General features: G+C 29.5%; 1 protein-coding gene across 1 annotated transcript in view; it reads left to right on the top strand.

Moving 5' to 3' along the window:
- The first annotated feature begins 6265 nt into the window (after positions 1-6265).
- LOC143192558 (uncharacterized) overlaps positions 6266-21238 on the top strand; it is a 39054-nt gene continuing 24081 nt past the window's right edge. The window contains exon 1 of the mRNA XM_076397971.1: positions 6266-6406. The gene's annotated coding sequence lies outside the window, so the exon portion shown is untranslated. The remainder of the gene's footprint in view (positions 6407-21238) is intronic.

Below are 21238 nucleotides of genomic sequence, written 5' to 3'. Positions count from 1 at the left end.
GATAAGACGGTCATGAGTTTCAACGTGGATGGAGGTGGATTCGGTGTTAGCAGACGAGACTATTGAATGTAGGAGGTTGTGTTCGATAGCCTTTATAACTAGAATAGCGGTTGCGCCGCCACGAGAATAAACACGGTCATTCCGTGTAAACGCGAAGGGAAAAACAATGGGAAAGTTTGAGGAGAGTCTCCTGAAAAAGTGCTATGCCTGAAGATAAAATAACGAGTCCCAGCTTCAGTTTTTTATAGCGCAAGCTGTTGACTTTTCATGACATGCTTTGTAGCTCTTTTGAAGCAGCCGAGTGAACGATTGCTGGGGGTTACTAGTAAGGGGAAATGCTTAGGCGGCTACATTAGTGAGGTGGGTGCCAACTCCTGGGTTCGCCCTATTTAAGGTATGTCACACCCACTCTGAAAATTTACTGTATCTGCTAATACCTTTTCTTCGAACTAATAGCCAATTATAAGGGTTTTTTCCTGTTACAAATAAGCTAGAGGCCAGAGATCAGGCAGCGGCAATAAAATGTGATCAAACACTGACCAGTAATTTACCAGTCTCAAAATCGTCATAAAGCTATAAAAATGCAGATACTATAAAAACGGTATTTTGGGAAATAAATATTAGAATTTCATAAACATAATTAATAATTTTACTAATTTATCTCTCTGACATCCTGAACACATAGTACGGAGAATCGACAATGGCACACAACACTTTGTTTTCGAACCCTTGATGTTGTTATGAAGACTATATTAAACTTGCTAGCAGTACCCCATAGTGGGATTCTATATGACCAAATAGGCTTAAGTATTAATTCGTGTAATTAACTTAAAACGTTATTTGGCAATACTTTGTTACCTAATGAAAACTTGGATTTCCGTCCAATAAGTCAATACATTTTGTGTAGTTTAGCTCCAAGTTGTTTATTGTTTATATATTTATGAAGTATAGGCTTCTTCCAGTTAAGACGTCTGTCCAACTGTATACCAATATATGGCATCTTCAGCTTAGGGAAGTTACAACAATTATTGATATCCACCGCTGAGCATGTTCTTCTACACAGGATGAATGTTACATGGGTAGATTTTGCTTCATTTAATACACCATGTATTAAGCTACAGTTCTTGGATCTTTGTACCACAGTAGTGGCCACATGTATATATCTGCGTGTTATCTCAGTAGTGATTATTATGGTTGGTATATCGGATATATAGGAGATACAGTATCGGACCCAAAACAGCGCATTGAGGAACTCCTGCCTGAATATATTGAAATGTCAGTCTGTGACGTAGATTTTAACTGAAAATGTGGATGAGGTGGAAATGTGGTGGAACTCTCCGTGGCAAAATCCAGAATATCCACAGAAAACTTACAGACATACAGCTCTTTGAGCGATGTAATTCATCGTTCCATACACTGTTAGGAAAAATAGCACTTAAATACTGTAAGGATAGCACACAAATAGGCTTAATGGAACTTTCAGAAAATGCTTTTAAAACAATACAATTTTATATGGCATATAAGAAAATCAAGTAAGACTTGTTACTTCAATTTTTGTATAAACATATATATTTCGAAATGGAAAATTAGGCCACGCTTGGCAAGAAGCTAATAAAAAGAGTGTAAAGACAACAAAAGTTGACAACAGAAGTTGAAAAGATAAATGTTAGAATAATATTTGATTAGGTTTTGTTAATCATAATATTTTTTAATAATTTATTGCAGATATTTTAGTTCTTCGTACTAGAGACAGAAATGGTTTTATTGCTTGAGCAGAGTTATTATTTTCATCCACGTCAAAGAGCGACTAACATGGAGAAATGAAGCATATATTTTTGCTCTGGTTTGAAAATTATCTCTTAAACAATTAAGAGGAACCATCAGTTATTATTATGGACAATGCATACTGGTGGACGCATACCATAGCACACTGGTGGGAAAAATTCCAACAAGTGGCTTGACAAAGGCTGTGATTAAGGAATGATTTGCATAACATAAATTAAATTTTGAAGATAAAATTTGAAAGAGAAGAAGTATTTCAAAATGTTACTGGTTAAATGTATGTAATCTATTTACTTTTTTAGAAATTCTCTGAATCCTGTTAATCCATATAGCAACAATGCTAAGTATCTCTGAATGAGTATTAATTCAAAACTTCGCTGGAAGGAGCATGTAAAAAAATAAAAAAACCGATGTTTAAATATAGGAAAATGTTTTGGTTAATTGGAAGTAAATCACAATTATCAGTATATAAAAAAATTGTTATTATACAAGTATTGATAAATATAAATACAAGTTTTCCAGAACAAAGTCCTGAGAAGTATTATAGGTAAACCAGGACCTTCAGATTCTGCACGCACGAAATCAAGGGAATTACACGGAGAGATGAGGATAGACTTCATTCTGATGTCAATATCGAAGTAATATAAGTCCTGGATAATACCAGAACAGGACGCAGACTCAAAAGAATCAAACCATTTGATCTTGTGTAGTGTAGTGTAGTGTAGTGTAGTGTAGTGTAGTGTAGTGTAGTGTAGTGTAGTGTAGTGTAGTGTAGTGTAGTGTAGTGTAGTGTAGTGTAGTGTAGTGTAGTGTAGTGTAGTGTAGTGTAGTGTAGTGTAGTGTAGTGTAGTGTAGTGTAGTGTAGTGTAGTGTAGTGTAGTGTAGTGTAGTGTAGTGTAGTGTAGTGTAGTGTAGTGTAGTGTAGTGTAGTGTAGTGTAGTGTAGTGTAGTGTAGTGTAGTGTAGTGTAGTGTAGTGTAGTGTAGTGTAGTGTAGTGTAGTGTAGTGTAGTGTAGTGTAGTGTAGTGTAGTGTAGTGTAGTGTAGTGTAGTGTAGTGTAGTGTAGTGTAGTGTAGTGTAGTGTAGTGTAGTGTAGTGTAGTGTAGTGTAGTGTAGTGTAGTGTAGTGTAGTGTAGTGTAGTGTAGTGTAGTGTAGTGTAGTGTAGTGTAGTGTAGTGTAGTGTAGTGTAGTGTAGTGTAGTGTAGTGTAGTGTAGTGTAGTGTAGTGTAGTGTAGTGTAGTGTAGTGTAGTGTAGTGTAGTGTAGTGTAGTGTAGTGTAGTGTAGTGTAGTGTAGTGTAGTGTAGTGTAGTGTAGTGTAGTGTAGTGTAGTGTAGTGTAGTGTAGTGTAGTGTAGTGTAGTGTAGTGTAGTGTAGTGTAGTGTAGTGTAGTGTAGTGTAGTGTAGTGTAGTGTAGTGTAGTGTAGTGTAGTGTAGTGTAGTGTAGTGTAGTGTAGTGTAGTGTAGTGTAGTGTAGTGTAGTGTAGTGTAGTGTAGTGTAGTGTAGTGTAGTGTAGTGTAGTGTAGTGTAGTGTAGTGTAGTGTAGTGTAGTGTAGTGTAGTGTAGTGTAGTGTAGTGTAGTGTAGTGTAGTGTAGTGTAGTGTAGTGTAGTGTAGTGTAGTGTAGTGTAGTGTAGTGTAATGTAGTGTAGTGTAGTGTAGTGTAGTGTAGTGTAGTGTAGTGAGGTGCATTTAATAGAAATACAGCAGTTAACCAACAGTTAATACATCTATACATTAATCGGCTTAGCGAAAACTTCGTCTCCCTTTTTGAAGAAAACGGGCACCTGGAGGCGTGAAATTTGGAACGGTTAAATATTATATCGAGGAAGAATTTTTAGGCCTAATATTTTTGTGTAATATGCGCTACAAATATATATATTTCAATAAAACGAAAAACACTCAAATCAAGCTACCTGGAATAGCCGGATAAACAATAAAGGATAGCCGTGCTGTCTAAGATCTTAGCCCGCCGACAATAACATGCTAGAGTCGAATCTCGTGTGGGATAAAGGTTTTTCTTTAAGTTGATAAAATGAAATAAAGGATAGTGTTGATTAAAATTAAGTGATTGTTTTTTTACATTTGAAATTATATTAAAACGGAAAGTGAGCGATTAAAATATTATTAAATGAAGTTATTTTATTTTAAGCAGTATTTAACTTTATTTTCAGTTATTCCCGTATTACTGGAATTATTAAAAAGTTATAGTTATTTGGATAAAATATGATTAAGAATAGTATGGTCACGTAAAGTTACATTTTACATTTTTTCATTTCAATATTAACATCATATATTCAATATTGACAAAAAGCAAAACACATTAGAACCAAAATAAAACAACTATACTGGTTAGTCGGAAAATACTCGACTTGATCTAAAATAAGAGAGGTTGATTTGTAAGATAATCATAAAGCCAATTTGGACCTATGGGGTGCAAATATGGGGTTGCACTAAAAATTCAAATTGACTAGTCATCCAACACTGTTAAAACAAGGTTCTTTGATTGATGCCACGACATGCGACCAATGCCTATCGCTACGTAACCAACGAAGAACTAACTGCACGATGACCTGGAAATCAAATGGATTTGCGAAGTTATCCAAGATTTCGCCTTGAAACACGAAAGAAGATTACCTAAATCATACAAACGTGGAAGCAATACAATTGCTGGACAGCGTGCAGGATGTCAGAAGACTGAAGCGACCAAACCATACGAACTTATATAAAGTGTATACCTTTAGTGTAAACTATAGCTATAAGTTATTATAATTTTATAATTGGGGAATACATATTGATGTATTTTCTCGCACTCGTCTTGCTTGTGAATTACTCCAAGTGCAAATGAAATGTAGTAATAAATTAATTTATAATTAAAATTGTACTAAGCGTATCCAATAAAGATGCTATCAAAAATTCTATATTGATTTAATGTGATGTCTGGTTAAAAAAAGAAAAATAGTTTTTGCCGAAGGACTGTTATTAATTGATATTGGTTCTGGATATTTGGTATATCATTGTATTAAAGGTTATTCTGAAGGTTGTTAAGATTTTTCTGTAAATTTTAGTGGTATTGACTTCTGATTAATTTCAGGTTTCATTAGTAAATGTATTCCTTAACAAAGCTCTAACCGAATATTGCAAGTAATAAATACATTAATTTGTGAATCAAAAGTGAAAATTAATCTTGCATAGATTATTAACAGCTACAATATAGCTTCATATAATTTTAATTGGGACACATGGGACATAAGACAAAACAGAAAGCAATAGGAGACAAACTAAAAATTAACTATCGCCAAGGACGAGATCGAAGATTATTTCACAAATAAGCAAAGAAAATGCAATTTTATTTAAAAATTTAGGTAAAAAATTTATTTTAATCAGGTGTATTTATTGTTTTTGTAATATATATTTTAGGTGACAAATATGGATAAAAGATAAGGACTATATTAATACTATATAAATGGAGTAATGAAAATATGCAGGATTTAACATGAAACTAACTATATAATTTGAAATGGATGGAAAACATAAGATAAATAGTAGATATTAATTAATACTTTGTCGAATAATGAAAGTTAATGGAAATTAGATAAATTACCTAACTGTGTTCGTTATTGTTATAATATACATGCTAAAGTTAATTATTAATTTCAAAATTGCTTTTTTTTGCATATATTCACTGTTTTAATATACAAAAATGTATTACATCATTTATTATTCCATATTTATGTTTATAACATAAAAGTAAAGAAAGGTAATGCATACTTATATTTGAGACTCTGAAGTTGTTATAGTTCTGAAAATGATCTTACTTATGATACTTTGTTATAATGTTCAGTGACGTAGTAATTTACACTTTTTAATACTTTGTTGATAATTGAAAGTTATTGGAAATTAGATTTAATTAAATGTAATTAAAAAAAAATTTAGTTCTTGAGATAGTTTGCATATATTTTAATATACATAAATTTATTATTTTCATTAATGTTATATATCAAATACATTTCTGATGTTATATTGAAATTACTGTGAAAACATGTTTTGGTAAATATAATATTTACATTAGTTATTTTATAAGAGAAACATGATTACTTTAATAAATTGTGGTGGAATTTCGACCACAGAGCGATCACTAGTAAAAATTAATACGCTAGCGATTGAAATAGGGTCGATGGGTCCTAATAGATTAGTTACTACGAGATAGTTGGCAACGACTAGTAACAATGTAATAAATAAATTATAAATTATAATATTTGTTCTATATTAGAATATTATCGATATAAATAAAGCAATTAAAACTATGGTTTGTGATAATATACCGTCCGTTAACTATATTGGACAACGTCATACAGTGGGGCTCTTAAAGCGAAGTGGTGGTACCTTTTCTCTTGCAAAACTTGGCGAGAATGAAGTCGAAGAGTTAATCACCTACTTCGGCATCGAGGTAGGCGGACGCTATACCCGCCTAGTGCTCGAAGCGATTCAACTGTTTCCGGTCGATCGGTTTACTTTTTGGCGGTATTTAGATTTCAACGATTTTTGTTCATGTAGTAATTTCATGAACATTGTTTGTTATTGACGATTGAGGGATTTTGTACATGGAATAAGTTTTCATCAGTGGTAAGTTTTTTGTTAGTAAACTATATATTAAAACGTTTTGAGGATTAATACTGTGAAGATTATATTTTGTTTAATTAATAACATTAGAGAAATTAACTACAGCAAGACGATAGCAATAAATTAAATAATATGTTATGTAGAAAAAACAATTATGTTGTAAGTTCTATAATAAATTCCATAATTTCGATTATTCAGTATTTTTATAACAATTTGTTTTTGAATAAAATATATTTATCATACCATTATTTGATGAATAGTGTTGAACTTTTGCTATATCAGTAATAATTTAATTATTTCTTTAGTATTCGTAAGAGGGCATTTAATTATAAGTTAAATATTACAATAGCTGTAATTGTATAATGATAAAAAATATATAGCAATTTCTTTTCCAATATTTATTTTATGTATGTCATGGCAACTATTAAAACTTATCGTAATTATTATTATACTTTTTCTATTTCTATTTTTTATTAATTTTAAAATTTAATAGAACACTACTGTGATATAATAATAGTAAGGTGTAAAACTGTTGTTAAATAAATAAGCTGTTTTTATTTTACTCAAAAATTTTAATTGTTTCTCCATCACAGTTCAGATCAGATTTATATAAAATATAAATATATGAACAGATCAATAGACAAAACAGGTATCTTAGAACTCAAAACTACCCAAGAAGTTTTTCGTTTTTCATATTTAGTTCGTCCTCTTTAAAGTTTTTAAATTCCTTGATTACTTGAATTTCGGTTTCAAAAAATGATATGCAATATAATTCCAATGTTCGAGCTACCATTTGATCTTTTTCATAGAAATGAAAGTGTTATGTGGATATATTAGCCTAAAATAAGCCATAAAATCTGTTAAATATGTCACAAACATTAAATACTATCTTAGTACATATTTTGTTTATATTTTAATATCAACTAGCATCAAAATACTTAGAGTAAGTTAGATTAGATCTACCCAGATGATTTTTGACTAATAATTTGATATAGTTGTAATATTTGTAATTAATGATGATGAATCATATCACAACATGAAGCGGTAGAGAAAATTAACGGTGATTATTGACTTTCTTTTTTATTTAATAGACCATAACATACATTAAAGCAAGATTTTACTATACTAAGATGAGGTCGGAAGATAATTTAAAATAGTCAGAAGTACTTAAGTTAAATTTTAGCTAGAATTAATATTTTATAATATTAGAATTCATGTTAATTTTTGAAAATGTATATGTTGCTTTTTTATCTCAATCCATAGAACTCAGTTTCTGAATTAATTTACTGTTATTAATTTTATATTTCATGACCTTTTTTTATAAATCCTGAGATGGTTACCATCATTGTTTATTATACACATATGTATTATATCATTCTATGAAATCATACAATATCAGTGTTCTCGCGAGTATTATTCATATTTCATGGCTACAGTTTTAATAATTTATTTAGCTTATATGTGGCCCTGATAATATCTACCTTTTTTAAAAATTTTATTAATATAGATTGTTAAAAAGTTATTTCTATGCATGTCAATAGTACTGACACTGCTTATTGTGTAAGCTCCAATGATTTTGTAAGCTCATTTCCAATTTCCTTCTGATTTTTATTGAGTAATATTTTAAATTATTTGATTTGGTCCACAAGCAGTTTTGTATTCAATAATGTTAATATAACTTCCTCAAAACGTTAAACTGTTCCCTACATTATTTATTAATTTAACCCTGGTAGATAAGCAATTAAAGCAGATAAGACCTCACGTAAATGTTGCTTAGAATCAGAATTATGCCGAATATGATCTACTATTATGCAGCATTTAGTGGGACCTTCTTAAAACAGACAGAACTAATTTGTTACCCTCAATATTTACGTTTTTGTTAAGTACACAATGGTAAGCCGTTGTTAAAGCCTCTTTTGTATATTAAATTATATAATACATTTATTATAGTTGGAAAGAAATATATGGTAAGAATAAAATAATTATCTCAAGCTATATTAGGCGTTTGCATGTATTGTGAAATATTTATTAAGCCAAATCATACTACGTGGATCTGAATAAGAGGTAATCAGAAAGCGCTATGCAGAGTTGAACAGTATTTGAATCACTTGTAATTGAAATATAAAAGAATACAATTCAATTATTTCTTTAAAATGTAATTTGTAACTGGCACTGAGGTATTTAGTTACAATTGAACGAATACACATTTAGCGATCTAATTTAAAAAAAAAATATTTTTTAAGTGTCCTTTTTATCAACGAGGGTTTATCTGGACTGGGCCTACAGTTTAACGTGGACTCTGAACCACGGTCCTCGGAATTAACCGAACCGACTGGCGAGTGACCAACTTAGAAATCATTCTAGAAGACATCCGGTCTTACCCAGCCTGGTTACTGGCGTGATTAGGATCATTTCCTTTGTCGCATTTTGCATTCTTGCCTAAGGATAATCACAAATGTTAAACATGACAGGCATAAATTGATGACCATGCCCCAGCAGGATTCGAACCCGCGACTATCGTAACAGTAGGAGGATGGTCCTGTCGCCTTTACAATTGCGCCAACCAAGCTGGCTCAGCGATCATATTTAATGTAATTTAATAATTCAAAATATGGCAATCTTTAAATTGGGTAATTCTACACCTGTTCTGTATATCAAATTTTTAAGTATCTTGCCAACTGTCATTTTCATTCTTAAAGTTAAACATACAAAAATTATGCCTGGGAGTAATAGAAGTAGCAGTACTGGTACATAGGATAATGATTTAATCCACCAATTTATTTTAACCACAGACATTAAAAATGGAGTTAGAGTTAATCAGCTTCCTGAAAGGTAGAAACAGATAGCTTAGCATCCTTGAACACTATTGAAATACAAAAAATGTGTTCATAGAGTATAACACAAGTTTGTGCTTATTTGAGCCTGTAGAAAGATTGTTTTCTGTATCGGGTTTTATTCATTCCAAAAAAAGATTGTTTGTCTGATATTACATCTAAAAATCTAGTGTTCGTGAAAGGAAACTGTTCTTACTTATTAATTAATTCTGAATACGGATTAATAGGCTAGGATAAGTTGTATTCTATTGACATAACCTAGCACCAGACTGTATTTACTACTTTGTACTTTAAAGAAAACTAGTTAAAATACTGTATTTTGTATCTTATATTTCAAATACGCGACTGACTCCATAACTCTTGCGATCTGTGGCCGAGCATTTTCATGCAAGATTATAAATTTGAATCTGTTACTCGCCATTGATGGCTTTTTTATAATACTACGTAATAGCAGTTACATTTGATTTTAGCAGCTAATAATACAATACAACTTGCTGCTTGTCCCTTTTCACCACCAGCAAGGCAACCAATGAAGCCGCGATGTTGAAACGTCTGAATTAAGACAGTTTAACATTTGATTTATCAACTGCTAAGCTGATTGAAAGTTCTTTGAGAGTTTGAGCTCGGTTTTCATCTAAATAAGTCTTAATTGTTTTCATTAAGGCAATACATTGTTTTCCAAATTTTCTTGGTCTTTTAAAAATGAAAAATGATATGAAAAGCGATAATTGGAACATGACGAAATAGCATTACTATATGTTTCTAAAAGTGTTTGATGGGTTTAGGAGGAAGAGTTCTTCAAATCAACAACAAAAAACAAGCGTATAGTAAAAACCTTATTTATAAACTTATTAACTTTGGTCGTCAATTTTTGGAGACGACAGGATATTACAAACCATGAAGGAAATAAGGTTTGCTTGGTTTACAGAAGAAATATATATTTTTTTAATCAAGAAAACGTCTTGAAAACGGCGACATGTTAATTTAATTAATTAATTATTAATTTAATAATAATTCACTATTTTCGGTATCGAACTGAAAAGTTCGCACCGAATTTATGAATTCCTGGTAAAAAATGGTTATATTCTAAGATTCAAGATGTGTTTTGTGAATTTCCGAAAATTTTGATTTGCATATCGCAAATAGGCATTACCCTAACATCAATTACTGCCTCTCTTGGAAAGGTAAATATAGTGAATTATTAAATTTGCCATAGTCACCGGACATCCATTCAACTGAAAAAGCTTCGTGATGCGTGAATGGCGCGAATTCGACAAAAAATCACGGGTCGTTGAGAATTTCGTAAAATATATAAGGTTTAATAACCTTTAGTTAGATTTTAACACAAAGAAATCTTTATGGCTTGACATGCCAATTTCCCGTCTACAAATACTAGCTGAATAATTCTGATTTTTATTTTGGCAAATCAATAACGTTCGAACTGTTTCTTTTTTAGTTTGATCGTTTGTCTTATTTTTATCTGGGAAAGTGCAGAAAATTAGCCGGATAGTAAAAGTAAAGTATTTCCTTCTTGATTCCCTTCACAAACAAGTTTATATCATTTCCTACTTTTACCGTCTAACTAATCAGAGTCATAAAGATTATTACTTTTGTCTAATAATAAATTATTCTAATATAATAATTTTTTAAATTAAAAAAATCTAAATTAAAAAAAGAATATGTCAATGTTCACGAGATTCGCATTTTATTATTTTTATTAAATAATAGTTTATAAATTTTATATCGATACTTTTGTTATACTTATGTTATAAGGTGTATGAAAATGTGATCTATAATTTTAATATTTAAATATAAACATCATCTTTTAAAAAACATTTATTCAATAGACTAACTTACATTGGAAAACAAATTCAATTAGAAAACCACAATTTTTGCCAATTTTTTTAAAGTAACGATGTTCTACAATGTAAAAATACTGCTTTTTATAATCAAAGAGAATGAATGAATGAGTTTTGACCTTTTATTTGGAATTTTTGCTGAAACGTTAGAAAAAGAGGAAAATAAATAATAATTGCTTGGAGCAAGTATTAATGCAAAAACATAACCTAATTATTAAATTTGATAGTTTTGACATTTCTCGGTATAAAATAAGGTATTTTTGTTATAATTATTAAATATTTAGTATATACAGACACTAATAATAGAACGTGAAAAATTTTTGTGGAAATCTGCTGCCAATGCTCATCCAACATTCTTAGAAGGTTATAGTGATCTGTCAGATCCCAAATGTCGGTTTCAGTTTCAATGAAGTGGCAATTTTGTTGTCAATGGCCTGGAGGACAAGAAAGACCGAATACAAAGTAATAAAGTGTTACTGGACGAAAACCCAGAGAAAATTCTCAAAGAACATCTAGACAGTTTACAGTAGATGATTCAACTATTTTTAGAGGTTTACATGCGATGGAAATAATCAAATCAATCAATACATAAATTGACTGAAGATTCCAACATTGCGATTTCATTGGTGGCCAGACAGAATGATCAGTTTTCTGTGTTTGGTGGTGAAAATACATCATAACATTCATGGGGGTGAATTAGTTCAGATGAACTAGGCCTAGCTGCTACAGCTAGGCCTTCTTCCGACATCAATTGAACAAATTGAAAGATGTATTGTTACAAAAAAACAGCAATATGGAGCTGCAGACGCAATGCTTTTGTATGACAACGCTTCCAGCGTATTCAGCAGATATATTTTGATTAGCTGTTGTTCAACTTGACGCAGATGATGATTGGATTGCTGCCAAACCAACATTTGACACGGCATCGCCATGTTGTCAGAAAGATGGGAAAAAAGCTGTAGAAAATAGTAGAAAATATTTAAATTAATATATTTGCGCTTATTTTTCTCAATAAATGCCTTTTTAAAGTAAAGAAATGATGAGAATACTTGCAATCACTTCATAGTTGCTCGCATTCATAAAATTACCAATGATTCCAAAGATTTTCATGAATTGCATTAATTTATCAATACAAATAATTCATTTGTTACTGCATATTACAATTCGATCAATAAGTGACTCATTTTGATGCTTATTAATCAAAGAATTCACTATTGTAAATTGAAAAACGCATTGTTCTGTTTTCATTGATGTGGTACATCCAATATTTAATAAGCTTATGACTTTTAAACGAAACCTAATTTAGATTTCAATTTGTAGGATACATTCTATTTAAATTAATCCAATAAAAATTTTATTAATTTACTAGTGCTTCCAACCAAATACCAAAAAAAGGAAAATCGGTTTTAAAGCTATAATCAGTAACAATTGGCATTCGTAAATTCCAGATACATTTATCATTATATAAATGACACAAAAATTAAAAAACAAATAATAACTGGTCTGCAATAAACTGTTTCCTTTAACTTTCTTCCGCTTTTTTACGAATTGAAATGTCCAGTTAATTATAGATTTTCTAAAACTCGAAATTACACATACCGCAACGAAATCTAAAAGGACAATTTTGCTATTAAAAATAAATGAATGAGTAATAATAGACAAATAAAATTATATTGCAATTAGTAAGAAAAACTATTTGTATATTTTATAATTTTATCACTATTTATGTATTGGTTTGATTCAATTAGAATTTAATTTTTTAATAAAAAATTAACTAAAAGAATTGCCATTAAAAATAAATAAGTCGGCTTGGTGGCCCCAAGCCCCAATGGTTAAGGCTACAGGATATCCCTCCTACTGCTACGATTTTCACTTGTTCGAATCCCGTAGGTTATGGATGTATTTTATGGTTGTGATTGTAATTGTAAATGTCTTTATAGGCAAGAGTGGAAAATCCGACAAGAAATAACCATAGTAACAGCCAGTAACCAGGCTGGGTAAGATCGGATATCTTCTGGGAAGGTCTCTAAGTTGGTCACTGGCCAGTCAGTAGGCTTAATGTCGAGAGCCGTGGTTTGGAGTCCACGGTATATAGTAGGTCCAGTCCAGATAAACCCTCGTTAGTAATATTCATTAAAGTCGTCAGTATTCATTAAATCAATTTTGAATATAATTGAATATTAAAACACGAAATTGCATAACTGGGGAGGTCGGCTGAAGAGAAAAATATCGATATTTTTAAAAATATCTCTAATTGATAAGATCGTACTTGATGACCGGGAAGAGAGAAATCCTAAAACAAAAGTTCGATACTCTCCTTCGAAAACCCTAAGTTTTTAATATCGATATTTTACATTACAACTGAAAATTGGGTACTCTCATTTACAAATATCGATAATTGAAAAATATATCGAAAAATATCAAAACAAATAATATCGATATATTGAAAAAAATATAGGCCATATTTTTTGAAAAAAAAAAGATATATCCCTACATATCCCTAGCATATTATAAGGAAACTGAAAATAAGAACGTTGTCTTCATTAATGAATTTAGAATATTTATATTTTTTATTAGTAATATTACTTTATGAGTAAATACTAAATAATAATCATTAATACAAATAATATTTCGATTAATAAAAGTAAATTACAACAATCATTGACCACAGCTGACGGCAACCTAATTGTGATTTCGGTCATGTATTGAGGTTGAATGGATATAAACAGTGAAAGTTTTCTGGAGCATTTATTTACCGATTTTCCGACGAATTGGGTACATTATTCACGGGAAAGTTTACGGTTTTACGTTTTATCGATATGCTAATTAGCGACAAACATGAAATATAAAAAATAGACGTTCCATGAAATTGTGTTAAACTAGTAATTTTGTATTATTTTATAAAAATATGTAATATAATATTGCTATTATTCGATGTACTAGCCTCAATATTAATATAAACCGATATCAGTTAAAACATTTCTACATTTTGGTACAGTTTTTACAATTTTTATAACAAAATAGTTCTCTTCAATTTGTCAGATTTATTTCATTTATTATATTACATAATAATTATTTTAATCTAAAGCAAATACTCCATTACGTTTCTATGTAATCGGCATTTCAATTAAATTAACTTTGGAACAGAATCATTAGTACGTCAGATGGTTTCGTAACGATAACAACTGATTTAAATGAAATTCTTTTCACAGCCTACTTAGAAAAAAACGCATTTATTACCATGGCAAGAAACAATCTGAAGAAATCGCAATTCGTATTTTTGTCTTTGTGTTGTGGTCATTTTCTTGTTCTTTGGGATTGTATTAGCAAGGATGTTTGTAATCACAAGCGCTTGGTTCTTAAATTATAATAACAATTTTCTCTAAATGTTTTTTAATATATATATATATATATATATATATAATATATATATAATATTTTTTATATTTAACGACTTTTTTTTAAGAACAGAGAGAGTGAGTCATAAATAAATGAAATATTAATTGTTAAAAGTAACTGTACTATCTCAAGCGAATAATTTAACTAACCTTATTTCAGTAATTATTAAAATTAATTAGACATTTTTGGATAATTTTTAAATTATTGATTTTATTATATTTGTATTACATGATAATATCACTTGAATTAAGATACTCAAATTTATCATTTGTTATTTAAAAATTATTTTTATTTAATAGTTGTTTAGGTATCATTTGTTAGATACCAATGCAAGAATAGAAACTTAATCTTAATGTAATCTTTAATTTTAAGAATGGTACTTTTTACAATTCGCTATAGTTATTGAAAGTAGTAAAACTTGAAAAGTTCGTAGTCTTTCTAAGAAAAATCTTAATTCAACTTGTATTCACTCTTTCTGTTCATCTTTATGTGGATATTTCAAATAGATCGACTGACGTTAGCGGTGCTCAACACTTGGTCAATAGAATGTAGAAAATTATTTACAATAACACCTTGAAATTACAAATTGAATCAAATTAACTTGAAATCCATGACCTATTGTAATTTATAATATTCGTAAAGTTGTGTTTTAGTTAATTTTTATAATTTCCTGATATCAAACAATTATAGATCATGCTAACGTTTTTTCGAATATTCCAAATACTTGTTTTATTCTCCTAGATAGATTCAAAGTGGTGTTGTCGAATCATTTTTTTTTAAGTTTATAGGGTAGCCAAATGACGAGAGCGATTGTGAGTTGAATTGTTGAATTGTTGAATTGATAGTGTTGATGTAAAAATGGAGATGGTGTATTGTTATGATGCAAAAATTGTCTAAAGAATTTCATAATGAGCAACATTATAATTTTTACTAATTTACTATTTTTTTTATAACAATAGCATCTTAAAGTGGGAGATATAAATTTATTATCTGATAAATCTAATATTTCTTCTTTTGTAAAGAGGTTACTTTCTTTCTGAAACTATTGTTTTATTTTTTGGTTGGCTTTTCATGTTTGTCACAATTTTCTCCTGCAGATTGTTATGTATTTACTTAGATAAGAGTTCCGTTATAAATGTTTTGGACTAGTAAGTAGATAGTTCAGCCATTTTTGGTTAATTTGTTGAAACAAAAAGAAATTACACACGTCGTTAATTATGGTTATGTTAATAACGAACACGTTATGGACAATTAATTTTTTATGTTGCTTAGTTTTATAAACATTAGAAACAATGCAATTAATAATTAATTTTAATTAATTTTAAAAATACAAAGATATATCATATTGAGAATTGCATTTCAACAAAATATAATAAAATAATCTTATAGACTGCAAAATTATAAAATTATGTATTATTTAGAGAATTGCATTTCAACAAAATATAATAAAATAATCTTATAGACTGCAAAATTATAAAATTATGTATTATTTACAATTAATCAGTCTAATGGTAAATTATTTACAAATAGTAAAAGTCTAATCGTAATCATCACTACACCATCATGTCTTGTTTAAATTTTTAACTAATACGAGTATGTATCGTATTTTCTTTCGATAGAATACTATTTGAATTCAAAATCCATGGACCATGAAAAACTTACTATTTAAATAGTAGTTAGGAATTGCGTTTTTATTCAGCAATACTCCTCAACAGCTCAGTCTATAATCCTCCAGTCTGAAATTCAATGAAAAAAACTATTACAAGGAATTTCCTTCAGTTGTTATTGTTAAAAGTCAAAAAAGGAAATAAATTTGTGAATACATCTGGCCATTGGTATTTTTGAAGTATATATAGACATGGCCACCTTTTTAAGATTTCCTTTGAAGTATAATTTTTCTAAGATGCCAAGTATCTTCAATGTAAACAACCTAAATTAACCTAACTGGTAAATTCGAGGGTTTTAACCCTTATTCACATAATGTAATAATTTTCCTTTTAGTATTATTGAGTTTTTCAATATGTGTACAGAAGCCAATCATGCTCAATCAAAATAGTATTTCCGGCATTTATTACTTTTGTTGTTTGATTTGAAGGAATCAGTCAAAGCCGATAAAACACTTATGGTTTAGAAACATACGGTGATGCTGCTATATCATACCTCAATTTTATGTTTTGATTTTAACGACTTCACAGTGGTAATTTTAATGTTAGTGCTAAAGAACATCCCAGAGGAGCAAAAATGTTAGAGCACAATTAATTGCTTAGACTCTTGAATCTCTTATTGGATGAAAATCTACCTTAAATTCACGAAGGACTTTCAGATCGCTACCACACCAACATCTTTCTTTCGATGCGATATAATCATGTTGTCACAAAGATGTGAAAAAGTTGTAGAAAATAACGAGAAATATTTTTTAATCATGTAACAGGTCAGTTGAAAAGTTCCCGACCTGACACATAAATGGCGATACTACAATTAAATCCATATGTTTTTTTTAGCTAGCCTTAACCCTTAAAAGATGCGTGCATAAATTTGACAACTGTTGGATCATTACTTTGTGAATTATAGCCTTTCGAATGAAGCAACTTTTGTTAATGTGAAAAAAAATGGATAAAAAGGAATTTCGCGTATTGATAAAACATTGCTTTTGAATGGAAAAAATACAGTTGAAGGAAAAACTTGCCTTGATGCCGAGTCTTCGGCCACTGCCCAGGAAAATCAACCATCAAGGATTAGTATGCTAAGTTTGGACGTCGTAAAATAAGCATCGACGACGGTGAACGCAGTGGACACCCAAAAGAGGTACCGATGAAAACATTTAAAAAATCCACAAAATGATTCTGAATGACCGTAAATTCAAATTGACTGTAATAGCAGACACTCTAAAAATATCATCTGAACTTGTACATCATATCATTCACGAATATTTCGGTATGAGAAAGTTCTGTGCAAATTGGGTTCCGCGCGAGCTCATTTTTGACCGAAAACAACAACGAGTTGATGATTCGGAGCAGTGTTTGAAGATGATCAAGCGTAATAAGCCCGAGTTTTTGTGTCGATATGTGAGAATGGATGAAACATGGCTCCATCATTTCACTCCGAAGTCCAATCGACCGTCATCCGAGTGGACTGCACACGATGAACCCGCTCCAAAGCGTGGGAAAACGACAACAGTTGGCTGGCAAGGTTATGGCGTCTTTATTTTGGGATGCACATGGACTAATTTTCATTGACTACATTGAAAAAGAAAGGACAATCAATAGCGACTATTACATAGTGTTATTGGGTCGTTTGAAGTACGAAATCGCCGAAAAACGGCCGCATTAGAAGAAAAAGGAAGTGTTGCTTCACCAAGATCATGCACCGTGTCACAAGTCAGTGAAAACGATAGCAGAAATCTATGAAATGGGCTTTCTAATCAATTGCTTCCTCATCCACCGTGTTCTCCAGATTTGACTATTTCCTGTTATCAGATCTCAAAAGAATGCTCGCTGGGAAGAAATTTTCGTCGAATGAAGAGGGTATCGCCGAAACTGAAGCCTATTTTGAAGAAAAGGACAAATCGTACTACAAAAATAGTATCGAAAAGTTGGAGGGTCGCTATATATTATCAGTGTATTTCCCTTGAATGGAATTATGTTGAATAAAAAAACTAATTTTGCCAAAAAATTTGTTTTACTCTAGTAGGCCGTGGACTTTTCAATTGACTTGTTATTCTACAAGTGTTTTTAATAAATGCCTTTTTGGGTGACAACATGTTCAGAATAAATAAAAACACTTAATACATATCGGGAATTTCTAGAATATCCCTTGTAATAGAGTTAACCTCTTTTTGTTATTTACAAATTTAATGATTTATATTATTTCTATCCTAACCTTTAATTTTATAAAATACTTTCATAAACAACTTAAAAAAACGATGATATTTATAGTTTATAAAATGTAATCTTTATGGATTTAAATGACAAATTCTTTATAATATATGTTAATAGAGTTAACATGCAATTTTACATTGTTTATAACTTAAAGGTGGCGGGTTAATTGAAATGTTAACTAGTTCTTTGATAAATTAGCGGTATTATCTATTATCAAGATTGTTTTTTCAATATGTATATTATTAAAATATGCGTCCCTCTCCCTATGTTAATTTCTGTTTTAAAATATAGTTTTTAATCATAATTATATTAAATTCCTTATGCCAAATTATTACACTTTTATGTAGTTGATACTAACTACAGTTTTTGGGTTAAGTGGAACATTAAGAACTTTTGTCTAGCTGATTATATGATATAATGATGCATTAATAATACAACAGAATATAATACATAATAAATATTCAAAAGGAATTTTGAATATCTTTAGCGCCTCTAAACTGTTAGTTAAGTAGTTGAAATTTACTTCTTTAAAACATATATAGATTGCGATAAGTTATTACGACACAATTGCGAGAAGAAAAAGTATTGTCATAAGTGTATGTGATATACCAAGCGTTTAGAATTATATCCAAAAATTAAAATTTTTGTAGACTTTGTGTACAACGTATTTTCTAAATTCAGAAAAAAAATTAAAAATGATAGGGGAGTAAATGTAGAATAACTCATTAAAATTACAAAACTTAAATATAGTAATATAATTATTATATTACTGATACCTATAGAGATGGTAATAAAATACTGTGATTGCATATACGTTGAATAGTTTGCATTATAGTTTATTGCAAAATTTATTTAAAAATAGAGGTCACCAATGGATTAAAATACTACATTATAACGATAATATTGCATTTTATTTATTACTCTCTATTTATTATTACTATTATAACATATTATGTGATTTTATTGCTTTAGATTATTATATTATTATAATATATACATCATTATAATCCTGGTTTAAAGATTTATTATACAAATTGCTCTTTTTCTCTCTTTCTCAAAAAGACTACTAGACTACTGTTAATGTAGACTTTTTTTGCAAGAATTTTTTAAGCAGGTAAACATGTTATAAATGAAGTCATCATCATCATCATCATGGTTTAAAAATGTATTTTACAAATTGCTCTTTTTCTCTCTTTCTCAAAAAGGTTACTAGACAACTATTAATGTAGATTGTTTTTTGCAAGATTTTTTTTAAGTAGGTAAACATGTTATAAATGAGGTCATCATCATGGTTTAAATATTTATTTTACAAATTTCTCTATTTCTCTCTTTCTCAAAAATACTACTAGACTACTAATAATGCAGACTTTTTTGCAAGAAATTTTTTTTAAAGCACGTAAACATGTGATAAATGCAATCATCATCATCATGGTTTAAAGATTAATTTTCTAATTGCTCTTTTTCTCTCTTTCTCAAAAAGACTACTAGGCTACTAATAATATAGACTTTTTTGCAAGAATTTTTTTATAAGCAGGTAAACATGTTATAAATGAAATTAAGCAATTAAAATTGATGAGGCATTGAATAAAATAAAACCAGACGTTTCATATTTCAAATCTGTAATTGAAAATTAATAATTATAAACAACAAATATAATGATTATATGCACAAAAAAAGTTTGTATGTGTGGAAGTAAGATTTATAACAGCGTTATTTTAATTATACAAGAAATATCAAACCAAATATTCTTTTAATTTTTCTTAATTTGACATCCTGGGAGTGTTGAGAAAAAGATTTGTTTATTATTTCATCAAAATGACAGGTTATAAAATGTAAAATCTAACCATACTTTGTTGGAAAATACTTTAAAGTAATTATCGGTAAAAATCGGTAATACATAATACAGTCGAATATTGTTAAGTGGCAATTTTAGAGATATAGACGTTAGTATTGTTAATCGTAGTGGTATATAAAAAGCAGAACATTGAGCAGTTGTAAAAGTGGAACAAGTAGATTTGTTTAAAGGAATGGTGAAATAGTGCTATAATACAATATTAAAGACAGTCATAATGTAAACAAAAACAACATTAATTTATATGTTTTTCTACAGAATTAGATGTTGGAATTGTTTGAATATATTTTAAATTAAATTGTGAAATAGTTACTTATTTTTTTTATTATTATAGATATATTTTAGGAAATATTTTATGTTATTTGTTTTAGATATTCGATCAACACCAATTTAATATAAGAAAAAATTATAAAAAATATTAGATTTTAATACAAAACGTTTATTACCTTTTTTATAACTGTCACTAAGTTATTTTTGAAACGCAATTACAATGAATTTTTATAGTAGTAATACAAAATATTTAATGATTTTGTTCTAGTAAAATTAATTTTTTGTATATGTAACGAATGTAAATTGAATCATAACCTATCTATATAACTTATTTTTCTACGCTTGGAGTTATTGTAGTATACAGGTTTTTGATCTGATTTTAAACACCTGGATTTCAATTCGTAAGGGAACCGATTTGTTTTCTTTGTTTATTGTTTCCAAGACTTTTTAGACATTTCTCTATTGTTAATAATTTAGATAATTCTTGAACTACTTACTCTGTAAGAAAATGAAATAAAAGGAATTGAATAGCTAATAAGAGTTGTTTTGCCAGGAATATATTTTTGGAGGTAACACTTTGTTGTCATAATATTTATGAAATACAATTAGCAATATTTTTTGGATCATGTTAATTGTGATCGGCGATAACATTATTATAGTGTCACACAAACAATGTCGGCGCCATAAAGTATGTACTACAAAGGAGTGATATATTGAAAAATAAACGAATGACGAATGCGTTT

Source organism: Rhynchophorus ferrugineus, unplaced genomic scaffold (assembly GCF_030347505.1).
Source record: "Rhynchophorus ferrugineus isolate W39M unplaced genomic scaffold, kcgeb_rfMv2 rfM3, whole genome shotgun sequence".
NCBI lineage: Eukaryota > Metazoa > Arthropoda > Insecta > Coleoptera > Curculionidae > Rhynchophorus > Rhynchophorus ferrugineus.
The sequence above is the reverse complement of the archived record's forward strand: the minus strand, read 5'-3'. Positions and strand labels throughout refer to the sequence as shown.